This window comes from Sciurus vulgaris (genome assembly GCF_902686455.1).
Source record: "Sciurus vulgaris genome assembly, contig: HiC_scaffold_261_arrow_ctg1, whole genome shotgun sequence".
Lineage (NCBI taxonomy): Eukaryota > Metazoa > Chordata > Mammalia > Rodentia > Sciuridae > Sciurus > Sciurus vulgaris.
This window is the reverse complement of record NW_027632793.1, coordinates 5,535,427-5,562,939: the sequence shown is the minus strand read 5'-3', so window position 1 is coordinate 5,562,939 and position 27,513 is coordinate 5,535,427. Positions and strand designations below refer to the sequence as shown.

General features: G+C 36.6%; 1 pseudogene across 1 annotated transcript in view; it reads right to left on the bottom strand.

The window, feature by feature from the left end:
• Nucleotides 1-3,476: 3,476 nt before the first annotated feature.
• LOC306652521 (coiled-coil domain-containing protein 138-like) overlaps nt 3,477-27,513 on the bottom strand; it is a 45,313-nt pseudogene continuing 21,276 nt past the window's right edge. Inside the window, exons 6-7 of the transcript XR_013766687.1 lie at nt 25,231-25,410; nt 3,477-3,711 (exon numbers count right to left, since the gene is read on the bottom strand). The product of XR_013766687.1 is annotated as a coiled-coil domain-containing protein 138-like (transcript). The remainder of the gene's footprint in view (nt 3,712-25,230; nt 25,411-27,513) is intronic.

The window sequence follows — 27,513 nt, the reverse complement described above, 5'->3', positions numbered from 1 at the left end:
ATGACAGCAAGGTCACCTAGCTTCTGCTGTGAGCAGGGAGACCCCACTATGTCTGGGGGACCAGGCAGTAACTGCGGGCCCCAGGATGTCATGTGTTCACTCAGCTTAGCACTGGCCCCATCGGTATAGCCCTCTGAAAAAACTCCTACATGTCTGGGCACACCCGGGATTTGGCCAGGCCAGGCAACTCGACTAGGGTACTAGCAACCACACGCAATGTTGGCTGCTGACAGCTCAGGCCAGGAGAGCGTGCAGCACAGCTCCCTGACTTAGGTGCTTCTTGAATTGGGGAACATCAGAGCCTGTTTTGTTGGTTGCCCCTTATTTCTGAGATAGCCCTAACAGGTCTCAGCTAGAACCTGGGGAGATGGTCTTCCAAGTGCAGGTGTGTGGGTGCTCTGATGGCTCATGAGGATACCAGTGAGTCCATCAATCATCATGTTCGAAGGAGCACAGTGGGGAGCTGCCAGGCAAGGAGAGATATTCTGCGCACACTCCACTTTCCAGGGCAAACCACCTGGCTTTTGCTTTACACCTGGTCTGCACTCAGATTTTGTCCTGCTGAGATTTTTCCAATTGTCTTGCAACTAACTTTCAGAGAAAGAAACATCCAGCCCATCTCTCTTCACCCACGAGTTCATTCCCTTGACAAGATTGCTGCCTCTGTGGCACAAGGCCCACTGAAAAATGGCCAAATATTCTATTATCTGCCCTAGTACGATGAGAGCAAAAGGCAGTGGATGAAATAAGAGCCTGCTCCTGGCATGATGAACACATATTCACAGGGCAGAATACGGGTGGTGAAGAGGCATCATGCTGAAAGAGGAATGGCACCAAGCTTCAAGGATGAATACTCTAAAAGGAAGAGTAAGGACTTTTGGGAAGCATGAGAAGTAGTAGGGTGTTGGTGTTGAAAAGCAACTTCAGTGAAAGGACACTAAATAAATGGGCATTGCTTCAGGTCTGTGTCCCAATTCCCAGACATTTCTGTAGTTTCAATATACCATTCAGGTACAAGAGGTAGTCAGTGCCAGGTCATTCTGTGTGCAAGCATCATGACTGACCCTAATACACTTTGCTGATTCCTGGCTTTTCCTGTTGCTTGGAAGGGTCACCTGATGATGTATATGCTGATATTTAGATTTTTCAGCACAAGACCTCTGAGGAAAGGCTTTCCTTTCACCACACTCTCTTCTCCATTGACTTTCAATTTAAATGACTTCACATTGTGATATGCAGCAGAGAAGCATGGCTCTGGAAATCATGAGTTCACTTCAATATCAGATATTTAGTGCTAACCCTCCTGCTCAAAAGCAAAAGTGAAAGCCCAATGGAATAGGAAAACCTGGATATCAAAAGAGAACATGTTAAAGAACATGCAGAAATGTGATAGTCCTTAGTGAGCAGGTAGAGTGTATTCTCAAGCATTTTCAAATTGGAGTATCCTTATTATTTCCTGGAATGGCTATATCCACTGCCACCCTGCCAGGTGCCTAGTGTCTCTGCTTTCCCTCTTTCAGTGTGACTTCTTCCCTATAGGAATTGTTGTGTCATTTGTGAGCCTGCAAAGCACGAGCCACTCATTTTCAGAACCATGGTGCACATGAGAACACCATAACCTTCAGCCAATTCTGCACAGCATCTGTTATGATCCTCCATCCAAACTAACAATAGTCTAGAATAGGGTATCATTCCTCTTGACAGTGGACCTCCAATGATACTGGGAGACAAGGTTGCACATTCTCCCAGCTCCTTCTGAATGCTATCAGCAGGAGCTATCACACATGCAACCCCAAATAGTACAATTGAACTTCAAGTCATTTGCAAACCAATGCCGAGTTAAACTCAGTGAGAAAAGCCAAGGCCAAGGGCGGCTGCCTTTAGTCCTGACCTCTTGATTTATTGGATGACATTGAGGATGACATGAAATGTGCAGAGCAATTCAAGTACCCTTCAGGTGCACAGCATGTGGAGTGTGCCCAAGAATCCTGGTTATTGGGAAAGTCTAGTGCAGTTGTCATTTTGAAGTTCTTGCCACTTGCAACCTGGTGAACATCATCTTCTGGAAGAACTTGCTGATATAACCCCATGAACATGGTCGTGAGAAGCAGCTAACCTATGAGTTGTTATGCATTGTCTGATGTGAAGGAACATCTCCTGCTAGAAAATGCAGGTGTACGGGAAAGCACTGCTAAGTTTGAGTGCAGCTCTATGCTGAGAGTCTGATTGGAAATGGCTTGCATGTACAACTGGTTCTTTTTCAACTGTGCTGATTGAGTTGAAGAAAAGAGAAGAAAAGATGACAGGAGGGAGGTTTTTCATATTCAAGAAATGTTCCATCTGATGGTCCTGATAGGCAATCAAACCCTGGTCCTTGAGTATGTCAGGTGAGTGCTCTCCAAGAGGAGCCATCTCATCAGCTTCACAGCAACTGCTTTTGTATGCCCTGTACATCCTCTAGATGGTCTGACTCTGCAAATTCTCTGAGGACAAATCAGCCCCAATCAAAGCCACCAAATACCTTAGAAAATCTCCATCTACTTTACACAGTAATCTTGCTAGGGAGTGGCAGGCACATGTGAGAAGCAGAATATTCTCAGGTTGTCAGTATGGAGGGAGACTTCGGGGATGATTCACACCTGGATCCCTAGTCATTTGAATCACAAACCGCTGACTCCTTCCTCACTCCTATTTTCCTTCTGGCATTTTTCTTGGACAATTTCTAACCAGAAGATATCTGGGCAAAATACACTACCCAGTGGAGGTGCTGGATCTTTCCTACCAACATATTTATGTTGGTAGGGAGAAAAAGTTATTTCTCCTGGGCAAACACTTTTTCCCCAACAGAGAGAATTCCTCAATAACACAGCCAGAGTCTGTCAGTAAAGCTAAAGTGGAAAAGGGAAGTGGTGATGCATCACGGAGTCTGTGGTCCAAGTTTTGATATTTGCTGGCAGGCAGAAAACACAAATTCCTCATGCAATCTCCACCTGGAGCTCCTTATGTTTGTAGCCCCCTCTATCAAAATACAGTGGACTGAGATAAGTGTCTGAAAGTTATATCCTGGATCTCTCAATTTTTCAACTTCATTCTCTTCCCCTCTGAAAATGGCCTCAATTTTGGTCTCCAGTGTTTCCATTCCCTAAGAAAAAAAGATGGGAGAGTGAATCTATTCTCAGTGTAAGGGGCTGCCTTCGGGCATAGCAGGCATGAAGGGCACAGAGGTCCCAGGCTCCCTAGGATCACGCACATTCTCTCTTTCCCCAGAGGCTTTCTCTGGGCATTGGGCCTTCTGGATGTTGATGAGTGGCTTCTGTGACCTCGGGTCTACACATCAGACAGCGCCTGAGATCACAGAGGGGGACATGTGAGCTTTGTGGCGCCATGGTTCCCATGGCAGCCAGAGACTCTTCTGATCCTGGTGGATTCAGATCAAGATTTAATGGCATACTTAATTTCCTTGGGGATTGCTGACTTTACTGGATTTTTATTAATAGTTGTGTTTGATACTTTGATTCTTGCTTCTATTTATTAAGCAAAAGTACTAGTCATTCTTTTGAGTGGCTGTGAGATCGACTACCTAAGTTTTTTCACTGGTATTTCATGTAAAGCATCAAGCAGTGTAATTTTTTCTGAATCAGAAGCTTGTCCTTGGGAATCAGATGCATGGCACTCATCTTCTCCATCATGTTTCTTACTTAGGGGAGATACCTGTGGAGGAAAGAAGCATCTTTATTTCCTCTGGTAGTCTTTTTTTTTCCCTAGTAGTTTCCATGACATTGAAATTTCCTAAGATGACCAAGGGATTTGTAGCAAAGACACTGCTAGAAGTAGTGCAAATCCTGCATTAGGAGACTTACTGTCTATTGAGAGTATTCATACTCTGAGTAAATGTCACGGGTAACTTTTTAAATTTAATTTTTATATGGACTCCATATCTTTTTTTATTTACTTATTTTATGTGGTGCTGAGGATCAAAACCCAGTGTCTGACAACATGCTAGGCAAGTGCTCTACCACTGAACTGCAATCCCAGCCATTTTGGACAACTTTTGAAATATTGTTGAAGCTAAAACCTGGATAGCCAGTTTGAGGGAAACTTACATAGGTGATATTTTCTAAGTAATATCTAATTATCAAAGGTCAAATAAAATATTTATTAGTCATTACTCAAAATAAGGCTTGGGTCATTTAGTTTACCATGAGAATTTTGCTTTGAAATTTTAGGAAAAAAATCGAGTTCTCATTAATTCATTTGTTTGTTGTTTCTAAAACATTCAACTTCAACACTTCCTTTAGTTCCCTTTGAATGGGACAGGTGACTTTTTGGTCAGGCTGTTCCAAGAGATGCAAAAGAGGAAGTTCTTTCAGGCTGGCAGGACACTGGGTATCTTTGCCAGGTCTGTGTGTATCTAATCCTAAGGACAAAATTCTTGCCAGTTCTTGGTACTCACCAGCACTCAGTCACTTACTTCATGCTTTTCTGGGCCACCGTGGATCTCAATGGCCAGGTTTTCCCAGTCACCAGGCAAAAGTTCTGTCCTTTGAACTCCATAGTGACCCCTTTGTACCTGCCAAAACACAAGGAAAGTCAGTTCTCTGCATCAAAGCATCAACTTGGAAATGGCCACATTGTCAGAATTGCACATGGTGGTCATCAGACATTCTCACTGGGTTGAAACCAGCACTTTACCTACATGTTCTATTTTCCCAAATATTTACAAAACAGAGGTCCTCATATATTTCCTCTGTTTCCCTCTAAGCAGCATGTTTTAACCAAAACTAATGTACTTCTCTACAAGCTTGGGGAATTCATGAGGACAGTCTTTTCTGCCACTGGCTACTATCACTCACCCAGACCCTTAGAAATTCTCCTCAGTGCTTGGCCTTTCTTGCCCAATAGGCCATGTTAGATTGACAAACTCTCACTCATTGCTAGTTTGATTCTTGGGGACCTTGGGGTTCTGCCTATAACAGCCTAATGAATGGATAAATAGTATCTCGAGTCCAAAGTAGTTCTATTTCTTTGTTCTGGGGGCTAAGTGTTCATCGAATGAATTACAGAAAACCTGAGGTCAAAAAGACCTGTCAAATACATGCTGCTATCCTTGTTCTCTTATGACAAAACTTGCTGCCTATTTCTGTGCATGCCATGAGGAGATTCAGAAGATAGGTTAAGAGGAAATCCAGTTGGTTTAAGGCCAATAATGAATGCCATCCATACTTTCCTCTTCATCTTAAAGTTCACTATATACGCTTTGGAAAACAGAAGAAATTGTAGTCACTCTATGTGTACTCCTTAGCAACTCAGCTACAGAGCACAAAAATTTTAAGTTTTAAAAAAAGATACTGAAAGTGATGTTTGTTTATTCTATCCTAGGCCTCTTTTAAGGACCAAGTGAGTGTTTGTTGTTAGTATCTTTGTAATTAGGAAGGATTTAAAATTTCAGAGAGATAATTTCCTTTTCATTCTCTTCTATGCCAAAGCCATTGTTAATTTTTTAAATGGAATCTTCTCACATTGCTACCATTAGAGAAAACCAGGTAATTCAAAATCTTTCTCATATGAATGCTTATAAGGATAGAATTGATAACTGGTATGTTTTTCCTTTAGTTCTCTAAATAGCTGGCAAAAATGATTTATGTTAGCAGGTTTTGAATTGCTTACTTAAAAATGGTCTTGGGGTTGAGGGGAGAGCTCAGCGATAGAATGCTTTCTTAGCAGGTGCAAGGACTGATGTGTGGCCCCCAGCACATGCAACACAACACACACACACACACAGACAGACAAACGATGGATCTTAATAATTTGGGTAAGTAGTAATTTGATTCAGTGGTTAAAGTAATATCTGGCTTTTATTTATGAAATCCCAGAATTGTGTAAATTTTTGGTGGAGGATTTGTTTTTGAGAAATATCTTTATTTTAATGCTTTAGGAAAGTGAAAATATAAAGCATGCATTTTCATATTTTTACTAACTGATTCAAAATATGGAATGCTTCATGAATTTGTGTGTCATCCTTGCACAGGGCCATGCTAATATCTGTAGCATTCCAATTTTAGTATATGTGCTGCCAAAGCAAGCACTTGTAAAAGGTTTTGTATAACCAAAACAAAAACACTATAGCACAGATGTACTGGATCTTAACAACTGAGTAGATGATTCCTGCCATTGCAACCTGGTGAGCATTGTCTTCTTCAAGAACTTGCTGATGATATACACCCATAAGTATACTCATGAGAACAATCTAACCCATCAGTTCCTGTGAGTTGACTCATCTCCAAGAACAACTCCTCTTAAGTAATGCAGGTGACTGGGGAAGCAGTGCTAACTTTTACCACAGCGACATGCTGAAAGTGTGATTGGAAAAGGCATGCGTGTCCAACTGGCACTTTTTCAACTGTGTCAATTCAGTTGATGAAAAGAGGAGAAAAATTCAAGACCAGGGAGGGTTGGCATATTCAGAAGAGCTTTTTAATTTTTATTTCTTTTTCCCTGAGCCACATGGGATTCGAACTGCAGTCTTTGAGCATCCTAGGCAAGTGCTCTACAAAATGACCTATTTCTTCAACACCAGAGGAATCCCTTTTAGGTACCCTCTAGATCCTCTGTGGGTCTGAGTCCCTGAAATTCCATGCAGAAAAACCAGACAAAGCCAATGATTTTCTAACACATTCATCATTTTCCTTTTCACATCAACCCTGCAAGGAATATTTTGTGCATGTCATGACCCACAATCTAGGGGTGTATCATAAGGGGAAATCTTTATCCCTGTCTATTGAAGGAGGAAAAGAGTTGTAGCTGACCACTGAGCAGAAGATGATATCAGTGAGCATGGAGGCAAGGGGTCAGGAGGAGAGGCAAGGCATATGTGGTAATTAGAATATGCTCAGGTTGTTAGTATAAAGGCCATCAAACCTGTAGATAAAAGCAGACTCATTATCTATAACAATTTGCACTTCTTACCATGTCTTCTTCTGCTATTCATCCAATGGAAAGAGGAAGGGCTGGGGGTATTAATCCCCTTATCCTTTTGGGTCACTTGCCATGCCGTCAGCTGGAGTAGTCAGGGACTAAAACTGACTTAAATGATTCTCAGCTTCCCTGCTCATCAGTACTTGGTAGCATGGAATGAGAGAAGTACCATGCTCTTGAGTTTACTCTTGACACATTAGATTAAGGCACTCCCAGAGTGCTGCTGATTTTGGGAGTTCTAAGTGGAAAGTTTCAGCATCAGACACCAAGCTCTGGATGAGATATTATCTTGGCTGAAATCTACTCTGGACAGATCAGATAGACATACCACTAGGGCCTGGCAGATATCTGTCACTGCTGTGTGTCTAGATCTTGGGAACTTACTAAGATTTCTACTTATAGGGTGGAGTAACCAAACATCTCAGGTGGTGGGGATGGGGGATACATCAGATCCTGTGCAGTACGCTAACATAACTGTGACCTTCCAAGGTCCAGTTCTCTCAAGCAATCATTTGTTCCCATTCAATCTCCCAACCTCTTCAACTGGTTGTCCTCACTACCAGACTCAAAAGGAAAGCAGGCTACATTCCCTTCTGTATCTCTTTGTGTATAATTCTCTCTGTGCCTATTTCAATTGCATTCCACCAGGGTCACTCTGGGCCACACAGTAGGCACTCTAGGGTTTTCACAGCAATGAACTCACTTGCGACCTCCACAAGATGGCTGTCTGCCACAGGCCTCTGCTCACAAGTTGAGAAATGTGGATCACTTGTGAATTAAGTTCAGACTGCCCTTCTGCTCTACAGTTGTTTTTTTTTTTTTTTTTTTTTCCAAAATATGGCCACTATATTTCTCTCTTTTCCTTGGTGTAATACAACACAATGCCTGCCTGCCAGGCCTTGGTATTGTCACTGCCATCAGGCAGAGTGCTGATGTATCTTTTCTTGCCCCCTATGACAAAGAACAGATTTTCTGGATCTCTTCAAGTTTTTCTAATAGTGAACTCCCTAAGTCACTTGCCTGTTTCTATAGCTGTTCTTCAGCTGCTTCAATTCTGAGCCACAGAGAAGTTTAATAGTATAGTTTCTATATATGCTTCCATCTTACCTTTTTTAAAACTTTAAACACATAGAGTATATTCTTTATTATTAAAAATTAATCTTCTTACTCTGTTTCCTTATAAGGGAATTTCCCCACATGAAAAATTTATACTGAGAAAACATGTTGTATGTACATGGACTAGAAATGGTAATGACTAGAAACAGGTGAGTGTGCATTAGATTGGTGCTTTGTTGGAAATATCATATGTATAATTTTATTAATTTATTCTTATTTCAAATTCCTTAATAAAGAGATCACAGAAAGAGAATATATTAAAAATGGCAAGAAGGGAAGAAATGATGTTACCCGAATCAAAGAAAATTAACTGCCAATGAAAAGTGCTAGTTACACTAACTAATAAATAAGAATATGTTTTAGAAATAAGTTCTAGATCTTCAGGACACACTTTATACATGCAACAGAGTCCAAAATATTTGGTGATTCCTTGGCATCATTAAATTTATTACTTTTTCTTATCTATATTCCCAAACAGAATTTAAACAGAAGAAATCAAAAACATTTCTTTGCAACATCTCCAAAGATTTTCTTGCATTTTGGTATTTTACAAACAGAGAAACAACATGTATCCCATTTGTTTACAATAAAAATAAAATAAAATAAAATAAAATAAAAAAAAGAACAGACCACTCAACAGTGAAAAAAAAAATAAAAATAAAAATAAATGTTGCTTGAATGTCCAAATACAGAATTGTACATAAGAAAAAAGAACTTAACAGGTTGCTTTTTCCCAATGGGTAACTAAAAGCAAGAAAAAAACTTGGTATCTCTACCTCCATTTTCTCTTTATTGCCTTAAACTTTGGATCAGCTCTGCAAACAGGCATGCTATTCACTTAAGGAGACTTTAAAAACTGGTAATAGTAGTTTAATTAGCCCTCAGCTTAACTAACCTATTCCATCTCCTCCAAAACTGGGGAGATCAATAAGAGAACTAAGGGAATGTGAACAGCCTGTTAACTGCCAATTTCTGTGCCATCCTGTTCCAGTACCTCAGGATGGTACCAAAGAGTCTGCAGTCATTTTTCTTAATGTTCCAGAAACAGACAAATCTCTATGAGGCTGATTACTTCTTGAGCTTCACAGAACCAATTCTGAGATAATGACCAACCAGACTAATTTGACCAAGACTATCTAATTATGCATATCTCCAGTTTTGTGCCCCAATTTTTCTTTTATTTGAACTTAAAGCTCATATCAATATCCTCAAAGGCAGGCTGGTCTTTGATCCCTCTTGCCTTTTGATATATGTCTACTGATTAAATTTTCTTTCTCCATTACTTTTTCCCATTTGACTTCTGGAGTGACTGGCCAGATCTAATTATTTTAAACTCCTTGAAGTTAGGACCCCTATGGCCTAAGTCTCTGGTAACAACCCTAAGAACCAACCATGTGAAAGAAAAGAAAGAAAAAGAAAAGAGGAAGAGAAAGGTAACCAACATCACAAAAAACATTTATAGCAAAAAAGAAAAAATAAATAAGAAGTCAAAATTAACAGGAAGTAAATGTGCACATTTTTTAGTGTTTTTTTCTGTAATTTAAAAAAATTAGCAAACAAAAATTTATTATTTATGTTGTAGAACATGATGTTTTGGAATATGTATACAATATAGAATGGCTAAATCTCTGGAGATGGTGTGGACCTCACACAAGCTAGACATATACACTTACCATTGAGTTATATCCACAGACTGCATAAATCAAGCTCAGTAACATATATGTCACATACATTTTTTTGGGCAGTGTGGTGAGAGCAGTAAAAATTTACTCTCTTAGCAATTTTTCAAGTACACAGTATATATTTATTAGTATATTCATCACATTACACAACAGAACTGAATTTATTCCTAAATGAAATTTTGAATCATTTGACCAACATCTTCTTAATCCCCACCAGGACTATTTTTTGCATATTTGCAGTTTTCCAAGTTTCTATTACATTTATAGTTAAAATAAACTTCGCTTTTTAAAAAGGTCTGCAAAATATACTCAAATATATGGTTGCCATTTAAGGGTAGCATGGTTACCTAGACAAGGCAATTTCTAGGCCACAGGAGAGAATAAACTAAATGCAACTTAAACTCCTTTGTTTGAACTAAGACTAACAAGAAAAGGAAGGTATTCTTTGTAACAAAATGACTCAAATTTCTATCCAGCTAAACCAAGAAAAGTAAATAAGTTTTCAAACACTGACAAGAAAAAGAAACCAGAAAGTAATTTTCCAAAAGCAACACCACAAAATTATTACATGTTATAAACCCATACTAAACGTAGACAAAATCAGAAGCCCTCAACCTTAAAAAAAAAAAAGTGCTCATGTATATATAACTAGGTAAACCAAGGTGCAAATTTTTTTTTATTGTAAACAAATGGGATACATGTTTTTTTCTCTGTTTGTACATGGCATAAAGGCATACCATTTGTGTAATCATAAATTTACATAAGGTATTATTGTTTGATTCATTCTGTTATTTTTCCCTTCCACCCACACCTCCCACCCCTCTTTTCATTCTATACAGTCCTTCCTTCCTCCATTCTTCCCCCCCTCCCTAACCCTAACTCTAACCCTAACACTAACCCCTCCCTCACCCCATTATGTGTCCTCATCCACTTATTAGCGATATCATTCGACCTTTAGTTTTTTGAGATTGGCTTATCTCACTTAGCATGATGTTCTCCAATTTCATCCATTTGCCTGCAAATGCCATAATTTTATCATTCTTTATGGCTGAGTAATATTCCATTGTATATATATATACCACAGTTTCTTTATCCATTCATCAATTGAAGGACATCTACGGTGGTTCCACAATCTGGCTATTGTGGATTGAGCAGCAATGAACATTGATGTGGCTGTATCTCTGTAGTATGCTGATTTTAAGGTTTTTGGATATAAGCCAAGGAGTGGGATAGCTGGGTCAAATGGTGGTTCCATTCCAAGTTTTCTAAGGATTCTCCACACTGCTTTCCAGAGTGGCTGAACTAATTTGCAGTGCCACCAGCAGTGTATGAGTGTACCTTTTTCCCCACATCTTCACCAACACCTGTTGATGCTTGTATTCTTGATAATTGCCATTCTAATTGGGGTGAGATGGAGTCTTAGGGTGGTATTGATTTGCATTTCTCTTATTACAAGAGATTTTGAACATTTTTCCATATGTTTGTTGATTGCTTGTAGATCTCCTTCTGTGAAGTGTCTATTCATTTCCTTAGCCCATTTGTCAATTGGATTATTTGCATTCTTGGTGTAGAGTTTTTTGAATTCTTTATAGATTCTGGAAATTAGTGCTCTATCTGAAGTATGAGTGGCAAACGTATTCTCCCACTCTGTAGGCTCTCTCTTCACATTACTGATAATTTCCTTTGCTGAGAGAAAGCTATTTAGTCTGAATCTATCCCACTTATTGATTCTTGCTTTTATTTCTTGGGCTATGGGAGGCCTGTTGAGGAAGTCTGATCCTAAGCCAACAAGATGAAGATCTGGACCTACTTTTTCTTCTATAAGATGCAGGGTCTCTTGTCTGAGTTCCAAGGTCCTTGATCCATTGTGAATTGATTTTTGTGCAGGGTGAGAGATAGGGGTTTAGTTTTATTCTCTTGCATATGGATTTCCAGTTTTCCCAGCACCATTTGTTGAAGAGGCTATCTTTTCTCCTTTGCATATTTTTGGCACCTTTGTCTAGTTTTAGAAAATTGTATTTATTTGGGTTTTTGTCTGTGTCCTCTATTCTGTACCATTGATCTACCTGTCTATTTTGGTGCCAATACCATGCCATTTTTGTTACTATTGCTTTGTAGTGTAGGTGAAGTTCTGGTATTGCGATACCCCCTGTTTGATTCTTCCTTCTAATGATTGCTTTAGCTATTTTGGGTTTCATTTTCTTCCAGTTGAATTTCATGATTCCTTGCTGTATTTCTCTAAGGTACATCATTGGGATTTTAATTGGAATTAATCTGTATAGCACTTTGGTAGTATGGTTGTTTTGACAATATTAATTGTACCTATCCAAGAACATGGGAGATCTTTCCATCTTCTAAGGTCTTCCTTAATTTTTTTCTTCAGTGTTGTGTAGTTTTCATTGTAGAGATCTTTTACCTCTTTGGTTAGATTGATAGCCAACTATTTTATTTTTTTTGTTTTATGTATTGCAAATGGAGTTGTTTCCCTCATTTCCTTTTCAGGTCTTTCATCACTTGAATTTAAAAATGCTTTAGGTTTATGTGTGTTGATTTTAGAGCCTTCTATTTTACTGAATTCATTGATGAGGTCTAGAAGTTTTCTGGAGGAGGTTTTTGGATCCTCTAAATATAGAATCATGTCATCCACAAATAGTGACAGCTTAAGCTCCTCTTTTCCTATTCATATCCCTTTAATTTCTTTAGTCTGCCTAATTGCTCTGGCTAGAGTTTCAAGGACAATGTTGAATAGACATGGTGAAAGAGGACATCCCTGTCTTGTTCCCATTTTTAATGGGAATTGTTTCAGTTTTTCTCCATTAAGAATGTTGTTGGCCATTGGCTTAGCATAAATAGCCTTAAAGTGCTCAGGTAAGTGCCTACTATACCTATTTTTTTCGTGTTTTGAGCATGAAGGGGTATTGTATTTTGTTGAACGCATTTTGTGCATCAATTGAAATAACCATATGATTCTTATCCTTAAGTCTATTGACATGGTGAATTATGTTTATTGATTTACAAATGTTGAACCATCTTTGAATTCCAGGGATGAACTCCACTTGATCATGGTACACAATTTTCTTAATATGTTTTTGGATACATTTTGCCAGTATTTTGTTAAGGATCTTTGCATCTATATTCATCAAGGATATTGGTCCAAAATATTATTTCCTTGATGTGTCTTTTCCTGGTTTGGGTATGAGGGAGATATTAGCTTCATAGAATGAGTCTGGTAGGATACTCTCTTTTTCTATTTCTTGGAATACTTTGAGAAGTATTGGAATGAGATCTTCTTTGAAGGTCTTGTAGAACTCGACTGAGAATCCACCTGGTCCTGGGCTTTTCTTGGATGGTATATTTTTAATGGCTTCTTCTATTTCATTGCTTCATATTGTTCTGTTAAAATCGTGTATGTCCTCCTGGTTCAGTTTGGGAGGAGCATATGTCTCTAGAAATTTGTCATTGTCTTCGGTAGTTTCTATTTAGTAGGAATACAGATTCTCAAAGTAGCTTCTCATTATGGTCTGTATCTCAGTGGTGTCTGTCCTGATATTTCCTTTTGCATCATGTATTTTAGTAATTTGAATCTTCTCTCTCCTTCCCTTTTTTAGTGTGGCTAAGGGTTTGTCTATTTTGTTTACTTTCTCAAAGAACCAACTTTTTGCTTTGTCAATTTTTTGAATAGTTTCTTTTGTTTCAATTTCATTGATTTCAGCTCTTATTTTAATTATTTCCTGTCTTCTATTACTTTTGATGTTATTCTGTTCTTCTTTTTCTAGGGCTTTGAGCTGTAATATTAGCTCATTTAGTTGTTGACTTTTCATTCTTTTCTGGAATGCGCTCCATGCAATAAATTTTCCTCTTAGTACCGCTTTCATAGTGTCCCAGAGAATTTGATATGTTGTATCATCGTTGTCATTGGCCTCTAAAAAATTTTTATTTCTTCCCTGATGTTTTTTGTTATCCATGTTTCATTCAGTAGCATATTATTTAGTCTCCAAGTGTTGGAGTAATTTCCCTTTTTTATTTTGTCATTGACTTTTACAATCAGTCCATTATGATCTGATAGAACATAAGGCAGTATCTCTATTTTTTTGTATGTCTTAAGGGCTGCTTTATGGCATAACACATGGTCTATTTTTGAGAAGGTTCCATGTGCTGCTGAGAAGAAAGTGAATCCGCTTGTTGATGGATGGAATATTCTAAAATGTCTATTAAGTCTAGGTTATTGATTGTGTATTGAGTTCTATGGTTTCTTTGGTTGAATTTTGTTTGGAAGATCTACCTAGTGGTGACAGTGGTGCGTTAAAGTCACACAGAAATATTATGTTGTGGTCTATGTGATTCTCGAAATTGAGAAGGATTTGTTTGATATACATGGATACACCATTGTTTGGAGCATAAATATTTACAATCGTTATGTCTTCCTGATTTATGGGTCCCTTAAGCAGTATGAAATGTTCTTCTTTATCCCTTCTGACTAACTTTGGCTTGAAGTGCACTGTATCTGGTATAAGGATGGAAACCCCCACTTTTTTACTGAGTCCATGTGCATGGTAGGTTTTTACTCCATCCTTTCACCTTTAGTCTGTGGATGACTATTTTTATGAAAGAGTCTCTTGCAGGCAGCCTATTGTTGGGTCTTGGTTTTTAATCCATTCTGCCCATGTATGCCTTTTGATTGATGAGTTTAGGCCATTAACATTCAGCATCATTATTAAGATATGATTCATATTCCCAGTCATTTGGGCTTATTTTTGGTTTCTAGGTTGGCTTGGTTTCTCCTTTGAGTGGTTTTTTCTCTATGGTAGTTCCTCCCTTTGCTGACCGACATTGTTGTTTTTCATTTCCTTCTCATGGAATATTTTGTTGAGAACATTCTGTAGTGAAGTCTTTCTAATTTTAAATTCTTTTAACTTTTGTTTATCATGGAAGGATTTTATTTCATCTTCATATCTGAAGGTTAGTTTTGCTGGGTATAGGATTCTCAGTAGGCAACCATGTTCATTCAGAGCTTTAAACATGTTGGTCCAGACCCTTCTTGCTTTTAGAGTCTGGGTTGAGAAGTTGGCTGCTATCCATATTGGTCTACCCCTATATGTAATCTGATGCTTTTCTCTCATGGCCTTCAAAATCCTATCTTTATTTTGAATGTTAGGCATTTTCATTATAATGTGCCTTGGTGTGGATCTGTTGTGATTCTGACCATTTGGTGTTCTGTAAGCCTCTTGTAATTGATTTTCCATTTCATTCTTCAAGTTTGGAAATTTTCTGTTATTATTTCATTGAATAGGTTGTTCATTCCTTTGGTTTGTATCTCTGTGCCTTCCTCAATCCCAATAATTCTTAAATTTGTTCTTTTCATGATGTCCCATAGTTCTTGGAGATTCTGTTCATGATTTCTTAACATCTTCGCTGTTTGCGTGACTTTATATTCTAGATTAAATATTTTGTCTTCATTGTCTGGGGTTCTGTCTTCCAAGTGGTTTAATCTGTTAGTGTTCCTTTCCATTGAGTTTTTTATTTGGTTTATTGTCTCCTTCATTTCAAAGATTTCCATTTGGTTTTTTTTTTTTTTTTTTTTTTTTTTTTTTTGAGAATCTCTGTCTCTTTGTTGAAATGATCTTTTGCTTCCTGCAGGTGCTCTCTCTGCTTATTGGTATTATCATTCATTGGCTGCATTTGCTCTCTTATCTCATCCTTTGCTTTGCAAATCACCTTAATCATGTATAATCTGAAGTCCTTTTCTGATATTTTTCTTCTAACATACTGTCATTGGATTCTATTACTATAGAATGTAGATTTGTTTGGATCATTTTCTTTCCTTGTTTTTTTCATGTTGTTCATGTATCTTCCCCTCTAGCAGTGCAGATCTGGAGTATTGCAGATTTCCCCCTATAGGCTTACAGTGGCCCTATAGGTTTCCAAAACCCTTTCTTTAAGGGGAGATCAATATAAGCAGTGCCCAAGTCAGACACTATGCAATCCTAGACAAAATAGCCCCTTTGAGGACAATAACAAATTGTCATAATAAAAAAAATGAGTTCAAATATTATCTTTGGTAAAACAAACAGGTTTGCAATAAGGACTGCAGTTTCTAAAGGAGGACAAAGATTATGCAGAGGGATGTAGAATGTAGCTGTTAATGGGATAAGAAAAGAATATACAGATGTTCTTGAAAATAGAAAGGGTGAGAGTGTAATCAAAAGTAATTGGATGTTAGCATGAGAAAAAGGGAGTAAAAGACTCCGAGGGAACAGGTAAACAAAAGGAAAAGAAAGCAAGAAAAGTAAAGAAATAAAAACTTAAATTTTGTTTAAAAGGAAAAAACAGTATATAGCAGTCATGCACTAATGAAATTTCCCAGTATTTGTAGTCTGATGCATGAGAGGTACCTGACAATGAGCTTCAAGCCTCCAGCAGGCATCACAGAATGGGATTTGTCCTACCCAAATCTTGGAGCTATGGCTTCCAGGATTATCCAAGATGGCTGCTCTGGTTTTGAAATGTGTTGGCTAATGGGGAGCTGCACCTCAGGGGTGGACGTGGTCATCTGGATGTACTGGAGATGGGATGCAGTTGGTCTGGCAGGGGGCCTGGAGTTCTGGTGTGTTTGGTGTGTTTGTGGGATCCTGGAGGCTGGATGCAATCAGTTAATCTGGGGTCCCCGTGATAGGGCGCAGTCAGTTGGTCTGGGGGTCCTGGTGGCAGGAAGCAGTCGATGTGAGGGCCCCAGAGGCAGGGAGTGATTGGTTGAGCTGAGGGATCCTGGAGATGGGGCTCAGTCTGTCTGGCCAGGGGTCATACGGGCTCTGGCTGTTGTCTCGAAATGGTGGCAGGCACATGTAATCAAACCTGCATGTGCTGTAACAGTGAACTTCCAGGCAGTAGCAGGCAACTGTTGCTCCACTGGTGGTTGGTGATCAGTTTGCTGCTGGGGTCCAGCGCTAGCAGGAGTCTATGGGTTCCACACAGGTAAACAGGGTGCGGGGAGACAGTGTTGGTAATGGATGGAAAATGAAAGACACAGACTTTAGTTCTGGTGCAATCACTCCCACATTATTCTGGGGAAGGCTGGGTTTATATACATTTTTCTTCAGGCTATAATGGCAGTCTTGTGGTTAATATTAAAGAAGTTTCCAAAGCATAGGCAGAAAACAGCAACCTTACTTATCCTTACCTAATCACAATTGTTTTAAGAATATCTAACTACATCGATGAGCTAATACAATGTTTATTTCCTTAATATCTAAACTCTATGTGACCTAAGTCTATTCTTATTAATGTCATGGTTAAAGTGATTGACAAGTAATCTCATGTGACCATCTCTACTAGGTCCATCTGATTAATATCTGAATTGCTGAGTTAAGGGCTACAGGAGGACAGCGGTCCCAATGGTTATTGTGTACCAAAGTTTATTATAGGGGTGACCTATTCTTTGCAGGAAGGAAGGAATGTTGTGAAACCTTATTTTTTTTTTACCTCACCACCACACATAAACAGAACCATCATTAGAATTTAACCAGCCTGTTGGAGACAAAGGCAGATCTATAACTATTTTCTCCAGAGGCTTTCAGGGACTCATTGCACAGTTGAAAAATTATTTTTGACTTTGTTAGTGGTAAAGACCCATTGTTTTTCAGATTGTAGGTAATATTTTCTGGAAATTTTGTTGTATTCTCCTTGTCCCCTTAAGCAATCCATTCAGACTGAAATGAGTAATATATTATCAGAAAAATACAGCAAAAAACCCACCATGCTCCAGAGCAATACATCCGGCAATTCCTTTTAGGATGAGCCTTTGCAAACATCCTCCAGAGGATCTTTGTCAAGCACTGGATGGAATTATGGACACCCCCGCAGCTCCCCCTTTTTTATTTTGTAAAGTGAATAGGCCTTCTTCAATTTTTACTTTCTTGACTAGTCTGAGGATTACTCAGAGGACGACTGGAAGACAAAGAATTAAAATTAAAATACATACTCCAATCAAGCCATATTGTAATATTGTATTTAGGAACATACTATTAAATATAGTTGTTTTTATATTATGAAACATTTGGGGGGCCAAATTACCTGCTGGAACAACCAAGAGATGAGTCTGTCTTAACATTTTTATTTGTAGTTGTAAAGAATTAATATCTGGTGCTATATTAGTATTATTCCAAACTCCTTTAAGGTGAGGTTTAACTTGTTCCGAGTTAGTATTATTATCAACCTTTAAGGGAGTAATACAAATCCATTTGTAGTTAGCATGACATCTAGTGGTCATTCTAGTTTGAATATTTTGAATCTCATTTCCCATAAAGAGAATAGCTTCTTCAAGAGCATTAATTCTTGTTTCTAATTTTTTATCAATTTGTTCTTATGCCGTTAAAGCTACAGAGACATTATGAGATAAATCATTTACGTGTGAAGCAGTATGAATTTTCTGTATGAGCGCTGTGGTTGAGAGAGCTAAAGAAGTGATTATACTGATTAAAGCTGTTATTCCTAGGATCAAAGCTGCAAAAAATCTTTTTGGTCTTAAAAATTCATTAACTGTTTTTACAATTTCAACACCTGGATCATCATCCCAAGATTCTGTAAGATTAACTGGCAATATAACATAATTAGGCTGATGTACAATTAAAAACACCTTTAAATCGTTAGACATGGTTGAATTAATACAATTAGTGAGAACACAATCATGGCAATAAATGTTATAAGCTTCCTTATTTTTAGTGTTATTGAAATTATTTATGGTAGACATAAGAACAGCATGAGGAGCATTTTTACAAGCAAGTACTGCAAAGTCATTAGGTTTACTTAACTTAGGTCTTTGTAATAATACTATATTAGTAGCTGCTAATAGTTTATACAAGACAGGAAAGTAAGAGAATTTACCATTTATAAGGTTACACCGATAGATGGGTGTTATCTATCTGGGAGTAAACCATCTATGAATAGGCTCATTGGTAAGAATAGGGTTAAAATTAAAATGTAACCTTTTTATTTTGTATTGTCTTTAACCAAAGTTTATAATCAAAATCAGGAAAAGACACAGAATAATCTGTAATAGTAGTAGCAGAGCCTTGTGGCTTAAACTGTAGTGCAGTATGATGAAAACCACATTTAAACCATTTTGGGAAATCTTTTTCTAAATCGAGTAGATTCCAAGATCTGTTTTTACCACTGTTAAAGTCGTCAGACAGTTTAAAAGGAGGCGGTAAAGCCACTGAAATATTCATATCATTATAATTAGCATATCCAAGTGAGGGTATCTCTGGGGACCATATATCTATTTTGTTGTCTTCTTCTCCTGGAGAATCAGTAATGTAAGTCCTATAACTTAAAGGGAGACATCCCAATGGCACATGTAGATTATCTGTACTAAAGCACATTGGTATCTGTTCAGTAATTCCATGAAATGTAATTGTAAATGCTATTTTATGTGGTATTAAAGAATCTAAATCCCTCCAAGTAATTGAGGCTCATTAGTAAATACTTTAATATTAGATCTGCTCCAAGTAGTTGGATGCAGTAAGGAAGGATTTGGAAAATAGGTCCAGTAAGCTTTCCCTTCATTATCATAAGCATGAATAGGCAGTAGCTGAGTCAAAATGAGAGCAATCAATGCAAAAACAAAGCCTCTGGGGTTCTAGGTTTTCTGGAGCCATTCACCATGTGTTCAGCAGTGGCAGTCAGGCGTTTCACTTGTCCCCCAGTCTGCAGGTCTGAGTTGCGAGTGGCAGATGATTGTGCAAGATGCAACATTTTCATCTTAAGTACTGGCCCATTTTTATCCGTCTGATTGGTTTGGTAAGGAATCCAATACTCTTTGTTCTTCCTCCTTCAAATAGGGCTCATTGTAGTGATGTATCAATCTGTCTGGAATCCATAAAGGTGTTTCAGCATCCTGTGAGAATACACAAGCATAGCCTCGACCGGATGTCAGCAAGACATCAGGTCCTCTCCATTTACCAGATAATAAATCTTTCCATTTTACTAAATTCTGTTTTGACCTTTTACTCTCCCAATGTCTCATCATTGCAGTATTTCCCTCCTTGTCAGTATTTAGATGACTTAAAACAAATAAAGCATGTTGTAAAATATGATGTGGGGAAGAGTGTTTAAGCTCTCCCTCTTTTAGCTTATTTATTTGTATTTTTAATCTTTGATGGCTCCTTTCTACTATTGCTTGTCCTTGTGGGTTATAAGAAATTCCTGTAGAATGAGAAATATTAAACCTGGAACAGAAATCTTTAAGTGGTTTGATGTATAAGCAGGAGCATTATCAGTTTTTAATTTTTTAGGCATTCCTAAAACAGAGAAACAAAGGAATAAATGTTGAATCACACCCTTGTAGGCTTCCCCAGTTCTGGCTGAGGCCACAATACCATGTGAAAAGGTATCAACTGTAACATGAACATAAGACAATTTTCCAAATTCTGATATATGAGTTACATCCATTTGCCATAAGACATTAGGTAAAAGTCCTCGAGGATTAACTCCCATCTGTGGAGAAGGAATAAACTGAGGACAAATGTGACAATTTTTAACAATACTTCTATCTTCTTCTCTAGAAATATGAAATTGTTTTTATAAGGCAGATGAATTTTGATGATGATTTTTGTGTGATATAATAGCTTCTTCTATAGCTGTTAAAATAAAATTTTTAGTTAAGTGATCAGCATGGGTATTCCCCTGAGCAAGGGGACTAGGTAATCCGGAATGTCCCCGAATATGACCTATAAAGAAATGTGAAGTTCTGTTATGAATTAGATATTGAAGTTGTAGCCTATGTATAATTTTAGATGAAAAGGAGAGTTGCTGTTTCTATGGTTGGAAACAGTTTAACAATGTATAGTGAGTCTGTGTACAAGTTAAAGGGTTGAGCAACAGTCTTGAAAGCATAGATGACTGCTTCTAATTCAGCTCCTTGTGCAGAAGTTTCTTGTGTCCATTGAACTGTGGGTTGAGAATTAATTATTGTAACTGCTTTTCAATTTGATGACCCATCTGTAAATATTGACATATCATTGTTAATTGGAGTTGAGGAGCACCATTTAGGAAATATTATTTCTGTTTGAAGTAAAAAATGTAGTAAAGGATTATTGGGCAAGTGGAAAGAAATTTTTCCTAAAATTTAGAAATGCAATAGCTCATTGATTATCAATTTGTAATAATTGGTCAAATTGTTCTCTTGTGTAAGGAATAACTATTTCATGCATTTCACATGCAAACCATTCTTTATTTCTAAATCTGGCCTTTAATACTAAAGAAGCTACCATAGTAGGATAAGACATTAATATTTTCTTTCGTGATACTGGCAAGTGTATCCATTCAAGTGGATCATTTTGCCATAAACAACCTATTGGATTATGTTTTGTTTTAAGCACAATAAAAACCCAAGGAAAGTTATAATTAAGTTGTTGCAAGTAATGTTTTTGAATTGCCGTTTCAACAAGTTGCAAGGCTTGTTCTCCTTCTTTAGTTAATACTCTACTTGATTTAGGATCTGAATCACCCTTTCGTATTTCAAACAAAGGTTTTAAATAATTAGTAGAGGGTTTTAAATAAAGTCTAATACAATTTATATCTCCCAATAATTTTTGAACATCCTTTAACGTTAATAGTTTGTGTTTTCAAATTTGTAACTTTTGAGAGCTGACACAATCTGTTTTTATAGTTCTTCCTAGATAATAATAAGGAGGTTCCTGTTGAATTTTTTCAGGAGCCACTATGAGACCACAACTCTGTAAATCTTTAATTATATCCTGTAATATTATTTGTAACAAATGGCTTTGAGAATGTGCAATCAATATATCATCCATATAATGAATCATATAGCAGTCTGGATACTTTTGTCTACAATTAATTAAGGCTTGATCTACAAACTTTTGACATAATGTAGGACTATTTTTCATTCCTTGAGGTAATACTTTCCATTGAAATATTTGACAAGGGCTTTGTAAGTTAGTCAATGGTGAACTGAAAGAAAAATGTCATCTATCTAGTTTAGCTAAAGGAATAGTAAAGAAGCAATCTTGTAAATCAATGACTATAATATGATAGCCTTTAGGGACAGCCACAGGAGAAGGACATTCTTCACTAGCTGCAGAGTATAAGGGGAAGTAGGTCCTAAACCTTTTACAGCTGCTTTTAGTTCTTTTAATATTTTAAAAGAGAGAGAGGCTCCCAATGAGGCTCTCCTCCCTCATCTATAGCCCATACTATAGGGCAACAAATACTAACATCTCACTGTTTTTGTGCCACACTAACAGCACCTAGAAATCCTACCTTTTAGACTTTCCTTTTTATTTTATCTGGGGTTTTAGGAAGGGATGGCACAACAGGAGCCACCAAAGGTGGATCCTCATTATGATATCTGAAAGCAGCTTCTTCCAAGTCCTCCTCATCAGATGGGGAGGGCTGATTAGGAAGACCTTTTTCTTTTTTCCTGTTTTCATCATCATCTGATTCACTTTCACTTTCACTTTGAGTTTCCTCTGTGTATTTTTTAACCTAGGCTGTCAGCAAAGGCTCCTTTTCTGACATTTCATCTGGTGATCTTCCCCTTTTACTTAACTGCTCACTTTCATGTCTAGGGTCTAAACAGTCCCTAAAAAGATTCCACAATGCAAAAGCATAGGCGGGGATTCTTTCATTGCCATATAATCTATGATGCACATACATAGCATTGCCTACCTTTTTCCAGATTTTAACATCTAAAGTACCCTGTTCAGGAAACCAAGGGGCACATTCTTGCACAAAATGAAAATATCTTTTTAATTGAGCTGTTCCTACATGTGTTCCTCTTTTAGTTAATAAGTGCTTAACAATATCAATAAATAATGCTCTTTCTTTGCTTTCACTACATCCCATGGTAGCTCTTCTGTCTATCCCTGCCTCTCCTTTCTCAGCCTTCTCTACTGAGGGGTCCAAGGCACCCCAGGCAGAATCCTAGCTGTCTCAAAAGGAAAGAAATTAATATTAATAAATGGGGGGTTTACCAGAGTGCCCCATGTTGGGCGCCACTTTCTGGGGTCCAGCCCTAGCAGGAGTCCATGGGTTCCACAGGTAAATGGGGCACGTGGAAACAGCGTCGGTGATGGATGGAAAGTGAGATACACAGACTCTAAGTTCTGGTGCAATCACTCCTACTTTATTCTGGGGAAGGCTGGGTTTATATACATTTTTCTTCAGGCTATAATGGCAGTCTTGTGATTAATATTAAAGAAGTTTCCAAAGCATAGGCAGAAAAGAGCAACCTTACAAATTATCCTTACCTAATCACAATTGTTTTAAGAATATCTAACTACATTGATGAGCTAATATAATGTTTATTTCCTTAATATCTAAACTCTATGTGACTTAAGACTATTCTTATTGTCGCAGTTAAAGAGATAGACAAGTAGTCTCATGTGACCATCTCTACTAGGTCAAGTGCTCTACCACTGAGCCACAACCCCAGCCCCTCACTGGCTCTTTTATTGGTTGTTTTGGCTTTATACATGAGCATTCTTGAATTCATAGTTTTCTTTACTCTTTTCCAATTGTCATACCTCATGGCTCTTTAAAGATGATCAGAATGTCCAATAATGTACTGAACAAAAATGGTGACAAGGAGCACATAATTCCCTTCTGTTATTTCCCCATTTTAAATAAATATTCCTTGCTATATTTTTGCCTTTTTACAGAGTTATTAAGAATGAACATGATAGTTTATCAAACTATGCTATATATTGATATATGATCTTAAATTTTTCTTGATTAAATTATTAGTGGTTAAATTTTTTTCTTGTACTAATGTGGCACTGAATTTCTGATATCAATCTTATTGGATCTCTGATGAATATGTACATTTTTAAATGTGTGGCTATGGTCTGATAAAACTTTATTCATCTATGTGTGCATGTAAACACATGTTTTTGAAATAGGCCTAAAGGAAACTCTACTTTGGGATAATTGTGTCTTTCTTTTCTTTTCCACTTTTTGACACTGGAGATTTAACTCAGGACACTTTACTACTGAGTATGCCCATGTTATTTTTTTTTTTTTCTTTTTAATTTGGAGACAGGGTTTTGCTAAGTTACTGAGGGTCTTGTTAAGTTTCTGAGGCTGCCTCTAATTTGTGATCCTCTTGCCTCAGTCTCCTTAGTTGTTGGGATTATAGGCATGAACCACCATGCCTGGCTCATAAATAATCTTTCAAACAGTTACCAGTCTATTATAATTTTTAGAACCAAAACCAAGCAAAAATAACTAAGAAGGCAGAATTATGACTTCTTGTTTTTCCATTACTACTTGAAGTAATGACACAGAACATACTTCAGATAAAGTAGCCAAGTTAAATTATTGACATTGCCCATTTAAAAAACCACCATTCTGAGTCATATAATTTAGAAACACAATAGATATAAAAATTTATTGCTTGACTACACTGGCATGACTCACTTTAACAAAAATTCTCATATTTAATGATTCAGAATGACAACTGGTTAAAGGTAATAATTTAAAGAATATCAATTAAGTTGACATTATATAAAATTAACCTGCACACCTATAAATCCTAGCAATTGAGGAGGCTGAGACAGGAGGATCACAAATTTGAGGCCAAGCTGACAACTTAGTGAGACACTGTCTTGAAATAAAAAAATAAAAAGGGTTGGAGTAGAACACACCTGGGTTCAATCCCTAGTACTGGAGGAAAAAAGATTATGGTCATCTTTGGTTGAAGCATTTCCTTCTTTCTCACTCTTTTGCCTCCTCCCTCCCTTCATTTTTTCTTTCCTTTGCAATGCTGGGGATTGAGTCCAGGTCTTATTTTTAATTGATTTATTTCTTTATATATCAGGAAATTCACTCTTATATACCAAGCACCATGCTAGGTATGGATGGATAAACAAAATAAGTTTTTATTCTCAGTAATCTAATTAGTGTAGAATTGATAAGCTTTATTGGTATAGGACCAGGTAATAATTTTATAAATTTTAGAGGCTACACAGTCTCTGTTGCCAGCTACTCAGCTCTGCTATTCAAAAGCTAAAAGAGTCATATCTAAGACAAAACAAACAAGCATGGCTGTGTGAGAAAATTTTATTAACAAAAGAGATAGTGGACCCTATATGTACTATAAGCTATAGTTTGCAAACTTGGTTGTCTAGCAGAAAATAAAAACTAACTTGCAATTCCAACTTATGTGACAAATAAGCCAACAATTATAAGTGAACGGTGCTATTAGAAAATGAACTAAGAGAATCAACACAGGCTTCTGGGAAGAAGCAACAATACATAAGACTTCATTCTCTCAAATTCAGCAAACAAAAGTTCATTTTAAATAATGTGCCACCATTCTGAAATAAGCCAAAATCTCAAGCTAAATATTTAAAACATATTTTATTTTAAAATAATTGCTTTATTATATGGTTATCTCTCCTAGTTACTAAAAATTATTCTGTAAGCATGCTTGAAAGTTTACCTTGAGTGACTGTTTTGAGAGCAATTAAGGTTGACAAAAATCTCAATGGCAAATTGGAGTTCTTGAAGAAAGCAGCTGTCTTTGGTTTATTTTCCACAGAATTTTCTGAAGAATTATCCTGAATTTCTTTAATTACCCCCCCTTTAAATATGTCTTCACCAATCTTCTCAATTTTGAATGCTGTTAAAAATATGTACAATCTTAGGGTATTTGTTCATGCTCAGGAAACATTTATTTTAAATACTGCAATCAAATAAATGAATTAAAAGTAAATGAATTTCTTGATAATTAAAAAATGAAACAATTGAAAATATGCAAGACTGGAAGGTTACAATCAATTGAAAAAAACATACGTATGTTTATTTTTCTAAAACATATTTTTCTAAACACATAGGATCAAGCTTTTTTCTGAAACAGAGAATCATCAAAGGGAGAGAGGTGGACTGCCTATTCTCTATTCACCATTGCTCCACCATCACTGATTACCAGTTTCTCAGTTGTATCTTACTGTATTTGGTTAGGAAATGACCATCTCTAATCTCACTGGTTTCAGTTTAATCTGACTATAAATGTCCTCAGTGACTCTGAAAACTGAAAAATTTCAAAAGAATAAACACTAGGTTAGAATCATAGAAATTTCACATGGAAAACAAACTGAAACAAGAAAGTAGGCAAAATAGGAATAATAAAAAATTACCTCTAAAGGTAAAGGTAAAAAAGAATTTTTATTTTATTACTTTCCTCGTACATGTAATAATTTATTTATAAATTATGTAATAATATTTCTAAATTATGAAATAATTTATTTCATATATTCACCAAGAATCAAATGAAAGAAAACCATTTCAGACTGCTGCAGAGAGTATTCTTTGCTAAGTAAGACTGAGAAATAACTTAAAATTTCCATTGTTATGATTCAAATTCTTCAATCTCATGTCACTGAGTTTATAATAGTTACCTGCCTCTGAATGGGGATTTGTGAACAATTCCTAACTCAATATTGATCCTGCAATGCATATTACAAGCTTCAACTTTTAAATTACAAACAGATATACTGAGATTTGTGAGTATCAAATGACAAATGACTGGGTGTCACAAGCAGTGTAATCTAATTCAAATACATTGCTAATAAGAGTATAATATCATTAGGAAAAAGTAATACACAGATTTAAAATCTCAATTTAAAATTAAATATTTCAATATCAGTATGGTAAAAATGTTAAAATGACAAGAATAAGGAATTCTACTTATTTTTGTTTAAAAATTTTCTAATGCTTTATACTACTTTTATAATAGGAAAATAAATTGTTCTTTACTTTTCAAATAAGTGTGTGGACACTATTTCTCTTTAATTGGAAAAAAAGAAAAAAAAACGCTAAAAATTGATTTTTTAAAATTATTTTTGAGGCTTCACCAATATCTGCAACCAATATTGGCCAAAAATGTATACTCACCACACCAAAAATAAGGAAAGTTTCAAAACCAAATGAAAAAAGAGAATCAAGACCTGCAAATCTCAAAATATAACAAAATATAACAATTATCCAACAAAGAAATTAACACAGCTCTGATAAAATGAGTATTTATAAATACTTTTAGAAAATCTTATTTAAGAACTGAAAAGTCTTACCAAAGGAAATATAGAAGAAAAGTCAAGTGGAAATTTTAGAACTAGAAATAAAAGAAACACAATAAAAATTTAGTGAATAGCCTGTGTAGCAAAATGGAGGGACTAGAGAAAGAATTAGTTAACTAGAAAGTAAACAAACAGAAAATAGTTAATGTGAACAACCAAACTAAACTGAAAAACAAACAAATAGGATATTAAGGAATTAAGAGTATAACAAGAAATTTAATAGTCATGTCATAGAGTCCACAAAGGAAAGCAAAATCAGGTAGCTAAAAAAAAATATTTGAGAAACAATGGCTAAAAACTTCCCAGACATGGCCGAAATACACATAGAGATGACAGAAGTTGAACAAATCCCAAACAGGATAATTCCAAAGAGATCAAAACTAAGACCTATCATTGTCAAACTTATGAAAATTAGCAATAAAAAGGAGAAAGAGAAATGATACTCTATATTACATGTATGAGGAAAATAACTCAAATGACAATAGATTTCTTATCAGAAACCATGGAGGTGAGAAGGAACTGGCACATGACTCAAAAGTCAATGGTTGGAGGGAATAAGAAAGCCTCTCACCCAAAATCCAATTCCCAGTGCAAATGTCCTTCAGAAATGAAAGGAAAAACAGGATGTCAAAATGAGGAAAACAGGA